The following is a 12194-nucleotide window of genomic DNA, read 5'->3' on the forward strand; positions in this document are numbered from 1 at the left end:
ATCTTTCCCCGTGGCAGGGGGAGGGATGCACTCACCACCAGTCCCAGGCAGGGTGGAATGCCACCATCCCGCACCTCCTAATTCCCAGCCCTCTGGGACAGGATTTTAGCTTTTGTGCTCGAGCCGTGCACTTGTGCTAAGGTTATGCCTGCATGCAAATCCTTTGCAAGTATGCTCATTAAATCATTTGTGTAAAATATCCCTGGAGGATCTCAGCAGCTAGGAAGTGGTGGGGTTTATCCATGTGCCTTAGAGGTATAGGGATATAATTTATCTGTATGCATATGGACATGGACATACATCTCACTTACCTAGGCCAGAATGTGTCCACTTGGCAAAGTTAAAGGCAAGAAGATCACTTTGGATGATGTCCATCTGAAAATTGGCAGGGTAGGAGTTAACCCTCCCTTTGTGGCCAGAAAGGCTACAGCTGCCTGTCCTTGAGAGCAAGGCATTGCAGGACAGAACCAGCTGTGAAGAATTAATTTCTCTGCTTCCTTCTCCATGTGAAGCCTTGTGGGCCAGGGTTAAGGATATGGATGGAGAATACTGCTCAGGAACAGAGTTAGAGGGTAACCAGCTGAGAAGAATTTTCTTTCTCTCTTCTTTGTGTAACTCGGCTGGAGTAAGGTATTTTTAGTTTTGCTCTGGACTTGGCAGGGTAAAGACTTGTCCCTTGACTTTGACTGAAGAGTCCTGTTGGGTTTATATGGCTTGTGTAATGTTTTTAACAAGTGTGTTACATGGATGTGCTTGCTCTTCATGGAAGCAAACCAGACCTGAACTGCGAAGATGTTGGTTTAAAATATCATCCAGGATAAGACCTGGGAGTGGCTTCTCTCAGTTAGGATTGAGCTGCTTGTACAGCCCAAGAGAAGACCAGGTGGAGAAGGCATAAGGTAGTGCTTATATTTGTCTTCCTTCCTGACTACTACTAGGAAAGTAAAGTTATGCCTGATGGAAGTTGTGCCAGGAAAGGAGCTGAGATCTTGGCAGCACCCTTTCCTATTTCAGTGGTTGCCCAGCTCTGATCTGGCACTGGTCTCTGTGGGCTTTAGAGCAGAAAAGAGGTGGTTTCCTATCGTTTTAACTCTGCAGCTGGCATGCCTTCTGCTTTTGGGGCCTGGTCTTCTGCCAGCAGAAGCATGTGCTGAGTCTGGCCCGAGAAGACAGTTGGACACAGTTTGTACAGCTGGGTACTAAAGGCCAGCAATATTGATAAAGCAAAGGAGAGCCACTGAACACAGCCTTGAAGAGCTCTTCCCAGCTCATCACCACCTGTGTGTGAGCCCGGCTTAAATGGGAACACTTGGGGTGAGGGTGGAATTGTTAACTGGTGACTCAGGAAAAAAAAAATTAGAAAACCAGCTCAGCTCACTTCTCAGACACAATCCACTCTCTTAAAAGTGAAGTTCTTGCTCTCCTAGTGGCTTGACTTCTTTGTGGGTTTTCAGAAAGCAGCCCATCAGAGAAGACTTGTTCAAAACTGGCTGAACCATGCTGCATGCTGTGTCTGCTACCTACAGCCAGCCTTTGCTCCTCAGGTTCATTGCAGTCATCCTCAAAGAAACACCTGCCCATGGCTCTCCTGGTGCATGAATCACACAAAGCAAGCTCAGAAGGGATGTCCAGAGATTGTCTAGTTTATCCCATTCCACAAGGACAAAAAGTGCCTGCTTCTTGCAAAAACATCCTCAGATAGAAATTTCTTAGCTGTAATAACCTGTTCTAATGGTTAACCATCAGAAAATGCATGCTGCTGCATCACTACATCTTGATCCCACTTCTTGACCTGTTTGCAATAGATGTGGAGCTCAGCAAGTTCCCTTCCTCTCTGCTGCTACCATTTATATATTTGAAGACTGATGTTGTGCCTTTCTCTGATGTCTCTCTTCTACAATTGAAAAAAATAATATTTTTGGGGTCTTACATGATTGTTGACCATATTTTCTAGACCCCTCATCATTTTTGTGGTCCCACTGTAGTCCCTCTGCCCTGGTTCCTCAACTAACTAAAATTCCAGTGCCCCAGACCGGACACAGAGTTCCAGTGAGATCTTTGCAGCTCTGGATGAGATGAGAGGAACACATTGCAGACCAGGCAGAAATCATTCCTGGCCATATGTGCCACATGATGCTTGCTTAAATAATTTTTTTTCCTTCTCTCTTTTTTTTTTTTTTTTTTTTTGCAACAGCATAGTGTTGTTGACTTCTGTTTGGTTTGCCATCCATTGAGCATCTGTTTAGTCTTGGAGCTTTAGGAAAAATATCTAGGTGATCTAACAAATTTGTGTTAGCCATTACTAATTTCCATGTTTTCCAGATGTTTATAGAACATTTCTTTATTCCAATTTTCTCTGTAAATTCCAATGGTGTTAGCTTGTGCCATATTCTTAAGCTCCTTCCTTTTCTAAAAAGGAGTTATGTCTCACTTCTGCAGTATTCTGACACCTTGTTGGTTCTCTGTGGGATCCCAGAGAGCTGTCAACAGCCGTGAGATTGCTTTAACAAGCAGTCTAAGCACATTGTATGTAATCAAGGCAAGTATTCTTTACTTATTCTTTCTTCTTCCTCGACTGAGATCTTTCCCTGTCATCCATGGCACCAACAGTGTAAACTATTCCAGTACAATTGTCTTTTTACTGAAAGCTGTGGTGAAGAAGGCAGGTGCTTTTCTTCCCTGTTGAATAGTTCTTCTGATAGATGGCCTTTACATCCCTGATAATGTATTTTATGTTTTCTTGATGTGCTCTTGATCCTGTTGGTTTGCATTTCTTTTTGCATCTTGATTTTTCTTGTTTGGTCCCTACCTTTTTCAGCGTGTGCATTTACATTCCCATGCCAGTGAATCTCTCAATTTTCTGAAAAAAACATTTCTTTCATTACAAGTCAATTAAGTGGTCATGTTTTAAGCAAATAGTTTGTCTCTTACAAAAGCTGCTTTCCCTGCTCTGCTGGAATTGTTTGGACTGATGTCCTTGCCATTGTTTCTTTAAGGTGCTGCAAACTTTCCTGAATTCTCTTTTCTCTGAGACTTATTATCAGTACTGTGGTTTTTGAAATATGGTTTCTGGAAGTCCATTGTATTTATTTTGCTGTTTTCCTTTTTTCCTTTCCTATGGCTTGTGAACTATGTTGTTTCATGGTCATTTTCACCCAAGCTGCATTCCTCTTGCATGAAATAAGTGGTTGCTCTCTTTGGTCAAACTTAGTCCTAATTTTGATAAAGCACCAAGATTTTAATCTCTTCTTATTTATTCCTTATGCTGTTTGTATGATTCCATCAGGTGATCCCTTAACCTCTTCAGCAGCCCTCCAATGATTTTCTAATGAGTAATGTTATTTCCCCCCATTTATAATGGCTCTGCCCAAGTACTTGATGCTTGTATTTACCTGTTCCCTTCTGAAATCAGTCCTTGTGGATCCTAGTTGCATTGATTCAGCAGGTCAGGGCACAGAGATGCTCTTCCAGTCTTGCATTGAATGCTAGCTCTGAAGACCAGCTCTTTTTCTTGGAACATCCAGGTTCAAGCAAGCCAAAACCTTCTTGATGATACCACCTGGACAGCCATGCATTCATTTCCAGGAATAGAGTTATAAGTAGCTGATGCCACTCGTGACCAAAGCAGCTAGTGCTTTATGCATGGAAGGAATTTTCCCTTCCTCCTTTAATCCATGAATTGGCCTGACCAATGCTAAGAAAACCACTCTGGATATGTTGAGTCTAGACAACTGCCAACATATCAGATCTCTGATTCCCATGGAAAAATCATAGGAAATTACCCAAGATGCAGTTAGCAGTTTATCTAATCGAAACCTACTCTAGATTCAGACTAAGCCACTGGCATCTTTGGTGATCTGCTGTGAGAGGAGGGAGGTCTGGCATCCCTCTTCTGTGTCTGCACCACTTGTCAGAGCAGAAGCTCTTGCTGACCAGAAGGTGCTGTTTTCCTGCTAAGGGGCGGTGGCAGAATTGAGGAAAATGCAATAAAATGTTTGTGTCTGTGGAAAGAACATATTCAGTGAGTAGGGAGGAAAGCAGACATCTGTCCATGCAATAATTTTCTATGGTGCAATATATTGTGGTATATTTACATAGATAAAATAATAATTTTCTCTCCATACAAAGGCATTCCTTTCTCCACATTAGCCATGTGGCTGGGCTTGACCAGCTCACACCTTGTTAAACTGAAATGTGAGTAAGATGGAGAGTATAGTAGATGAGGGAATAAAAAATATGAGTTATTTAAAATTATTATTCCACCTTTTTTGAGAGCATCCTACTCACTGTCAGTAGAGCAGGGTTCATGCACTCCTCACTGATATTAGACTCTTTCACAGCAGCTGATAATGTTCATTATTTCTGGTGACCTGGAAAACCTAACCAGCACTGGAGGAGTAGGGATTGCTTTTTGTTAGCATCCTCTGTCACGTAGAGACCACTGTAACACAATTTGTGGTAAAGCAGTCAGACCTGAGGAGGTGCAGATCTGTACCTGGCACTGCTGAATATGACCTGGGGATGAACCAGTGTGAGCATCGTGCCAGTCCAGCCTCAGCAGCGGAGAGGCACCAGAGAAGCTCTTCCAGTGCAAAGATCTGTTAGTGCACTTACACAGTGACACTGATTTAAGGAAGGTAAAAAAATAGGACAGTAACTATAATATTCTTATAGGTTTTTCCAGTTACTAATTAATTTATTTGAATTGCTCTTCAATGTGCAATTGTATCTGATTACATGTTCATGCGATCCTCCATTTCTCTCACTGACACCTCCAGCCTTTTACCTTTTGCAAAACAAATTTTATAAACATTTTCTATTTGGACTTCTCTCTGGCTGAGGTTGTCAGAGAAGTAATTGTGCATATCATAGCTCTTAAACTAAAATACTCGTCCACCTGTCTCCATTAACACTGGGATCTCAGTCAGTCTCTGATTGTCCTTCAGCCAGTGCCTTCCAGTGCTTTCCATAAGAAGGTGATGTGCAGGAGCAGACCTTGAGCTTGCAGAAGACAGCTCAATTCATTTGAGATGAGTGACTGGGAGACAGGACCATGCCATCCACGGGGATGGATCAGATTGACATTCACAATTCATCTATTTAGGCCCCAATTAACCATTCAAATAAAATTTTTTATCACTTCTAGTTAAAAGCACACATGAATGAGAGCTTCCTCTTCTGAACAGGAGACTTTGCTCCAAAACAGAATTCCTTCTTCCTGAAGCCAGGCAAAATAACCCAAGAGGGGTGAGAGATGATTCATCTACCAGCACTCTCCATCAAAAACTGTAGCTAAAACAAGATTACTAAGAAGAAGAGTGCTATTAAAGGAGGAAACTGCTGCTGTAATTTTGTTAAGGAACACGAGATTATTTAAAAGCCTTTTAAAAAGTGTGTTTGTTCCGGGAGGGGAGGGGTGAGGGAGGATTTTAGAGGAAGGGAGAAAGATTATTAGTGTTTCTTGCCTATAAAATTCATGCTGCTTCCCTTGCCCTAGCCAACGATTTCAGGAGCCCTTGTAAGTCATTACCCCAGCCCTAATGAACAGGGGACAACCTCCACCTTAGCTTTGCAGAAGCTGAATGCATAGGAAACAAAGGTTGTGAAGTGTGGAGGATTTGGTGCACTGTATTGCATGTAATTGCAGGTTAAGATTTTTTTTCCAGCTGTATTTGTTCCTGGTGGTGACAATTCCTGGAATACTCACACAGCAGCAGTCTCACAGTGTTCAGGGCTGTTTTATAAAATTCTCAAAGCCTGTGCCTTGCTTCCCTCACCGATAACCAGGTTATGCCTGCTCAGCACACAAAGCAGTGATGAAGCAGGGAGTGAAACAGGCTGCCAGCACTTCCAGCAGCCTCTGCTGTGTTGTTCACAGCGAACTGCACAGGGCATGTACTGACCCTGTTCCAGGGGTGCAGGGGCAGAATCCCAGAGCTGCAGGAGCAGAGATTGGGATGATTTTGTGGGGTTGATGTGCTGCTGGCAGCAGACCTTAGCCAGGGACTGCTGCTGGATTTGGTCTGTCCCTGGTGCACAAGGTTTCCTACCAAGCAAAGCCAGCACAACTGTCCCTGGGACTGAGGGCCAAACCTTAGCCTGGGAAGTTGGAGATCCTATTTGGCTTCTGAAAGTGACTTCTTGGCATACTATAAGCAGCATACTGTAAGTATTACTGAGAGATAGGAAGGGGATTTGTGCAGATGCAGACCACTGGCCAGGAGTTACAAGTAGTCTCTCCAAATGGGATTCTGCATAGATAAAGCTGAGGGACCAAAGGGATCCATTAAACCAGGTACTGCATCTGTACTGAAAGCATTTTGTGTACAGTGTCAACTTGCAGCCAGACCTGTGCATTTTTATCAGGTTTTCAAGGTCAGACAGGAACTTGGTGGTGATCTGGTCTGACCTCAACTGGTTTTCAGGCTTTCAGTCTGCTTGCTGTTATTAAAAGAGAGGCTGTGCAGCAGAACTCCCCATGATTGGATCAGGACAGGCTGCTCATGGGGTAGAATTTGGCCCAGGGGATGCCAAAAATATTGAGAAAACAGTGCTGAGCAGCAGAAAGCTCCAGGAGCCAGCGTGGGTTGTGTCTGTGCATTTGTCCCAGACCAGGGAAGAGTGCTGTGGAACAGAGCTGCTACCTGTTTGTTCATTGTAAATTAATGGTACGTGTTAAATGCAGAGCTCCACTGAGCAGAATGGCACAAAACTTTGGCTTTGTGATGTGTGAGGATGGGGGGTTTGGGGAAACTGTGGCAATTCTGGTCTTCAAAAAGAGAAACGCTACACAAAGGAACTTGGAAGTTGAGGAAGTTGAGAGAGGTTCCAGTAATGAACAATTTTGAATAAAAAGATTTAATTTATGCAGGGAAAAAAAAATCAGGATGTGGCTTGTTTTCTGTGGTTAATCCCTTCTAAATATTTGAAGAAAAACAAAAAAAATAGAGGGAATGGAAATAGTGCTTTGTTTAAAAATAGGATCAGAGGTTCTACTAAACACATGAAGAAATGCTTCAGCATATTGTACCCTGGGATCCCTCCCTTCAAACAGGCTCACCCTACTCAATGCCTCCTGGAAGAGTCAAAAATGAGTTTGCATTTGTTAAATCTACATCTAGGGTTTGGTAGCCTTCAAATTTGGGTTCAGCCCTCAAAGCATGTGTCTAAAGCATATGTCACACACAAGCCATGTTGTCCATATGCAAAGAAACAGGGAATCAGACCTGCTGTCACTGAAATGTGCAAACTGACCTGAGGTTGGAGAGAGACCCCCTTGGCTGCGGTGTCAAACCCTCTGTAGGACTGGCACAGCATCCCCTCACTGCCCTGCCTTGTGAAAACTCTCTCTGCAGGCCAGCAACGTGCCCAAGGCCTCTGAAACCCTGGATCCATCCAGCATGGACCAAAACATACGGAGCTGGCTGCATGCCCGAACACGGGGTTTGTGGGTGTATTGTGTCCTTGCATACATTTCCAGGGAAAACATATTACACCTAGCTTCGAATGCCAAACTTCTCCAATTATGAGAGAACAGTAATCCACCAAGGAGTAAGTATTCCTTCAATTTCCTCTCCTTGGAAATGATACTGAGAATCTGTTCTGAATGGAGGCAGATGAAAAATGCTACATGTTAATGCATATTCTGGGTTAGCTGTCTTTGTTAAATTAGAATGAATGCTGCTCATTTCCCATCTGGTCCTCTTTGACATTGCTTCCAGAATATATTCACAGCTCTTATTTGTACAGTACAAATGGCTGGCTGTAGTACCAACTTTACCTTTTATAGGCTGCTAAAATGTTGGTGCCAGATCACAAAATAACGTTCTACTTCTAGGAAGCATCTGTGGGCATTGCTAGCTCCAACAGCTTTCTTTTTTTCTTCCTCTTATTTTCTTTAAGTGTAACCATGTATGTGAAGTGAGTTTGTTGTCAAACCAAGTGAAAGTTGACGGCTTGACAGCCCTGGAGCCTGCAATCTTCCTGGAGCAGCGAGGATGCAGCAGGCAGATCAAGCTAAGTGCTATCAGCTCTCTCATCTCTTCTGCACAGCCTTCCCCAAGGGCTGAAAGCACAGATATTCCTCCATCTGCAGCTGCTGGTTGGTGCCTTTGCTGACTGCTGTGCCCAGGGATTTTGTGCTCTGGATCCCTGCACGCTCTGGGTTGCCCTGAAAAATACCAATGCAACAGCAACTGAGCAGCTCTGAGCCAGCGCTGAATCCGGTGCTGCTGACCTGAGCTGGTTTTCTGATTATTCCTGCATCTTCCCATCCATGAGTGTTTGTTTCTGGCAGTTTCCTTAGCAGGCTCCCCGCTCCAGCAGCCTCCACCCCTGCCCTCCGATGCGTTTCAGACCTACCTCGGTAAACAGAGTGTTGTGATCCGAAACGCCCAGGTTTCTCTGCCTGGAGTGACCAAGGGCTGCAGCGTCGTGCTGGGAATTCTCACCATAGCAACTACCAGCATTGACAGAATTTGGTACTCATTAAATAGGCTGTTTGTTTACCTCTCAGGCGGCGAGAGTAGACTACAACCAGTGCTGAAACACCGCCAGCTGAATAATGCTGGGCTGCCATCGTAACTTCACGTGTGAAACACATAATTATTGTGTTCTGTAAGTGAAACAGATATGGAAAGCCTGTGTGGGATGGGAGTGTTGAAGATGTAGGGTGACATGGTATTATTATCAGAAAATCAGCAAGCGTGCTCGTCAGACGCTGCTACGTGCTCTCGATGGATCCAGCAAAAAGTGAGTCCTGAGTCACATCCCCTTGACAGATGATCTAAATGACCATGTTCACAGAGGTCAGTACGTGGACTTATCAAGCACCAAATGCACGAGGTGGGGGAATAAATTATTGGTACCCCAGCAGAAAATGCTGGAGCTTGCAGATAGAAGCTCAGTGCTCAGCCTCTCAGGGATCAAATGTGTGGGAGTGGTTTTTAAGATGATTGTCAATGCCCAAAATGCAGAACCACCTAACAGTGCAAAAGTGACTTTCAGAAAACATGTCCCATCATCCATGCAACCATTTCAGTTCCAGCAGTGTGGCATCTGCCAGCCTCTGGGAAACCCTGTGCTTCCAGTGGGACATCACCTGCTGCAGAGCCCCTGTCAGCTCTGTCCAGCAAGGGATACTGGTGAGAAAAATAAGAGGAACCACTACAGCTAAACCTCTTCTGCCCACCACAGAGCTGCCCAGCCTCCATAGCCGTGCCGCTTTCAAGACCTCCACAGAGGTGCTGCTGGGCACCCACCACTGCTCGGGCAGGGGCAGGCTGATGCTCAGCCTCAGCACAAGATCTCCAAGCAGTGATGTTCCATGGCTGTTGTACCTTGTCACAAAACCTTCAGGCAGCCCTGTAAAATTAGCCAATGAGTCCTCAGCACAGCCAAATCCACGGAGAAGGAGCACGTGCAGGCATGGCCAGAGCACAGACTGGGAGCATTGAGCACTGGGCATCCAGCATCCTACAGCACACAGCTGGAATCCAGCACATGAATGCATAGACCACTCTTCCACACATCCCCTGCATGCCTCCAGTTTGGATGGAATTCCTGCTTGCCCCTGCCTGCTGCCAGAGCACTATGGAGGTTTAGGATGTTGTTGGCAGTGAGGACCCCAATCCAGGCAGCAGCTGCAACATGTGGCTGTAAGATGCTGAAAGAGGAAAGAGAAGACCTAGTGTACACTCCTCATTTGGCATTCCCATTAAAAGGGGCCAGGACTGCTGCTCGGCTCCCTGCCCCAGGCAGGGAGGGGGCAGGAGGTGGACTGAAGTCACTTTCCGTAGTCACCTAATTAGAGCACTTCAGAGGAGGGACAGGTCCAAACGCCATCCCCTCTGCCCCTTAGGGAGCACAATAGGTGTCCGGTCACAGCTGGCACGCTCGGGACTTTGTGCAGGCAGGGGCTTGTAGGAAGGGAGGGCAAAGGGGAGAAATACCTCTGAGACAAAGGTGAGCCTGGGAGCCAGCCTCCATAGCTCTGCTGACTGCAAAAGGCCGAGGATTCTGCAGGCTGTTATTAACACTTTTCCTCAGGTCTTACCTTGAACTAACCTTTCTCCCTTCCTTAGGCAGTAATTTTTGCCTTTTTTTTTCCCCTAGCCTGATCATCTTGTTAACAGTCCTCCCTTCTGTGCAGGTGCTAACCCTTCTTTTCACTTACCTTGAGTAATTAACAAAATTAAACTCCATAAGTTGTGGTCAGCTATACCTAGACTGGAACTGCTCCTTCTCTTTCAAACCCAAAGAAGGGATTTTAGAGCTCTAAACTTCCCTGTTTTCTCTAACCATGTGAGCTTGTCTGACGAGGGTCACTGTACTTCCACAGAACCCTGGCCTTGTGTAATGGCAGGGAGAAGAAAGCCCTGTGCTCTTGTCACTATTCCCCCAAATCTTTCCACATCTGTTCAGTTATAAATGCAGAGGGCTTTCCTTGGGAGTGCCTTGAGCATGGTGCTGGGGAGCTGTTTCCACTCCCGCCTCCTGGCACATTTACCATTGTTTCAGCGTCAGTGGGAGAAGGGATGGGGAACACCACTGCATCCCAGCCCGGTGTGGATGGCCTCCTGGGCACTCTCAGCAGGTTTGGCTCCTCATCTGAGTGTGCCATGGTGGCAAACAGGGACTCTGATCCCCACTGCTGGGGCCTCCTTGCTCAAAGCAGCAAGTAGACCCCAGAAGGCAGTGGGGAATAAATTATACGTAAATTATATGTAGTGATGGTTTCAGCTACCAGGGCATTGGGAAGGCTTGTGCAGGCTGGGCTGCCACATCTGTGCTGACACCACCCAGGGCACAGCTCTGAGTCCAGCTGATCTCACCCAGACCCAGACACTGATGCAGGGGGAACCACTGCGATTCAATTGGGCATCACAGCCCCTCACAGCTTCAGTATTCCCTGCTTCTGGATGCTTGACTTTAGATGGCATAGATTTCATTTTCCAAGGTGCCAGACTCTCCTCGCTCCTGCTGCAATGACAGCACAGCAGAAGCATCAAACTAAAGCCTCCGGTTTGGACAGAGAATGGGGATAGCAGCAGCAGAATGCCCCGAGGGGAGAGGTTATTGCTCTGCTTTGAGAGGACAAGGATGGAGTGCAGTGAAGGCATGAGGATTAAGCAAATGCTAATGGCGAGCAGGTAAATGGGTGATCAGATTAGAAGGAGAGCTGCAGGCCCTTTCGTGTGGGGACAGGCAGAATTGTGGGGCAGCTGCCGGCCACGGGGCTCTTCCTGGGGCTGCTCCTGCCTCTCACAGCGGTGATGCTGTGCCTTGTTTCCAGGCTGGTCGGGGCAGGTTGCTGTGTTGCTCTTGTTCCAGCCCTACCACTTACTATGAACAGGCACATTTCATATTTCAAAGTATTTTTCTACTGACTGTGATATAAGCAAGAGTGTGAGAAAATGGGGTCATGAATATTTCAGGGTGATCATAGGAAGACCTTCAACAACTAAAATTTCTTCAGTGTCAGACATTTGGTGGGGTTTGAAGATACAGAGATGTTGAAAGATGGTTCCCTGCCATTCAGTTCTGCAAGGAGAGGGGTGATGGCATGTGTCAGGCTCTGATGGGATGGTAATTCCCCAGTTTCCCAGGAGATCTTTCAGTAATCCTTGCATGGAGCTTCCTCAATACAGGATAAAACTGCAGTCCCTTAGAAATTCATCCCATGGGCAAAAGGAGACTTAGAAAGTGTATCTTTGCTCAAAAAGTAAGCAATATGCAAAATTATTTACATAGAACCGGGAAAAAAAATTGTATGTGTGTCACGGTTTAACCCAGGACAACTAAATTTTGTACATTACTTACTTAGCTAAGAGGGAAGATGTTTTTTCACCAGGAGTATTTCTTTCTGCTTTCCTACTTCCATGATTTCTCAGGAGCAGCAAGTCTCCAACTTCAAAACATTGAGGGGAGCAATTGAGGACAATGTGGAGTTGAACACTGGAAGGAAACTGGCATGTTTTTCTCATCCATAGGGGCGTCCCAGCCTGAGTCTTTCGCTGAACTCAAACCATCCCTGACTGAACAACAGCAGTTTGTTTCTGGTTACTGCTTTAGAATAACACCAGTGGCTTTCCTGGGGCCCTGTTCAAAGCAGGGACTGCTTCGGATTTCTCCAGGGGGAGGGAATGACCCGACTTGGTGAGTGTTAACCCTGCTTGACCCTTCCTCCCTGGCCC

The 12194-nt window shown here is 45.7% G+C and overlaps 1 long non-coding RNA gene across 1 annotated transcript; it reads left to right on the forward strand.

Moving 5' to 3' along the window:
* The first annotated feature begins 466 nt into the window (after positions 1-466).
* Positions 467-11192, forward strand: LOC138111916 (uncharacterized). The gene is made up of 3 exons (XR_011151495.1): positions 467-630; positions 7356-7551; positions 7903-11192. It is a non-coding gene; the product is annotated as an uncharacterized lncRNA (long non-coding RNA).
* Positions 11193-12194: the final 1002 nt, after the last annotated feature.

The sequence above is a fragment of the Aphelocoma coerulescens genome, chromosome 5, assembly GCF_041296385.1.
Source record: "Aphelocoma coerulescens isolate FSJ_1873_10779 chromosome 5, UR_Acoe_1.0, whole genome shotgun sequence".
Classification (NCBI taxonomy): Eukaryota; Metazoa; Chordata; class Aves; order Passeriformes; family Corvidae; genus Aphelocoma; species Aphelocoma coerulescens.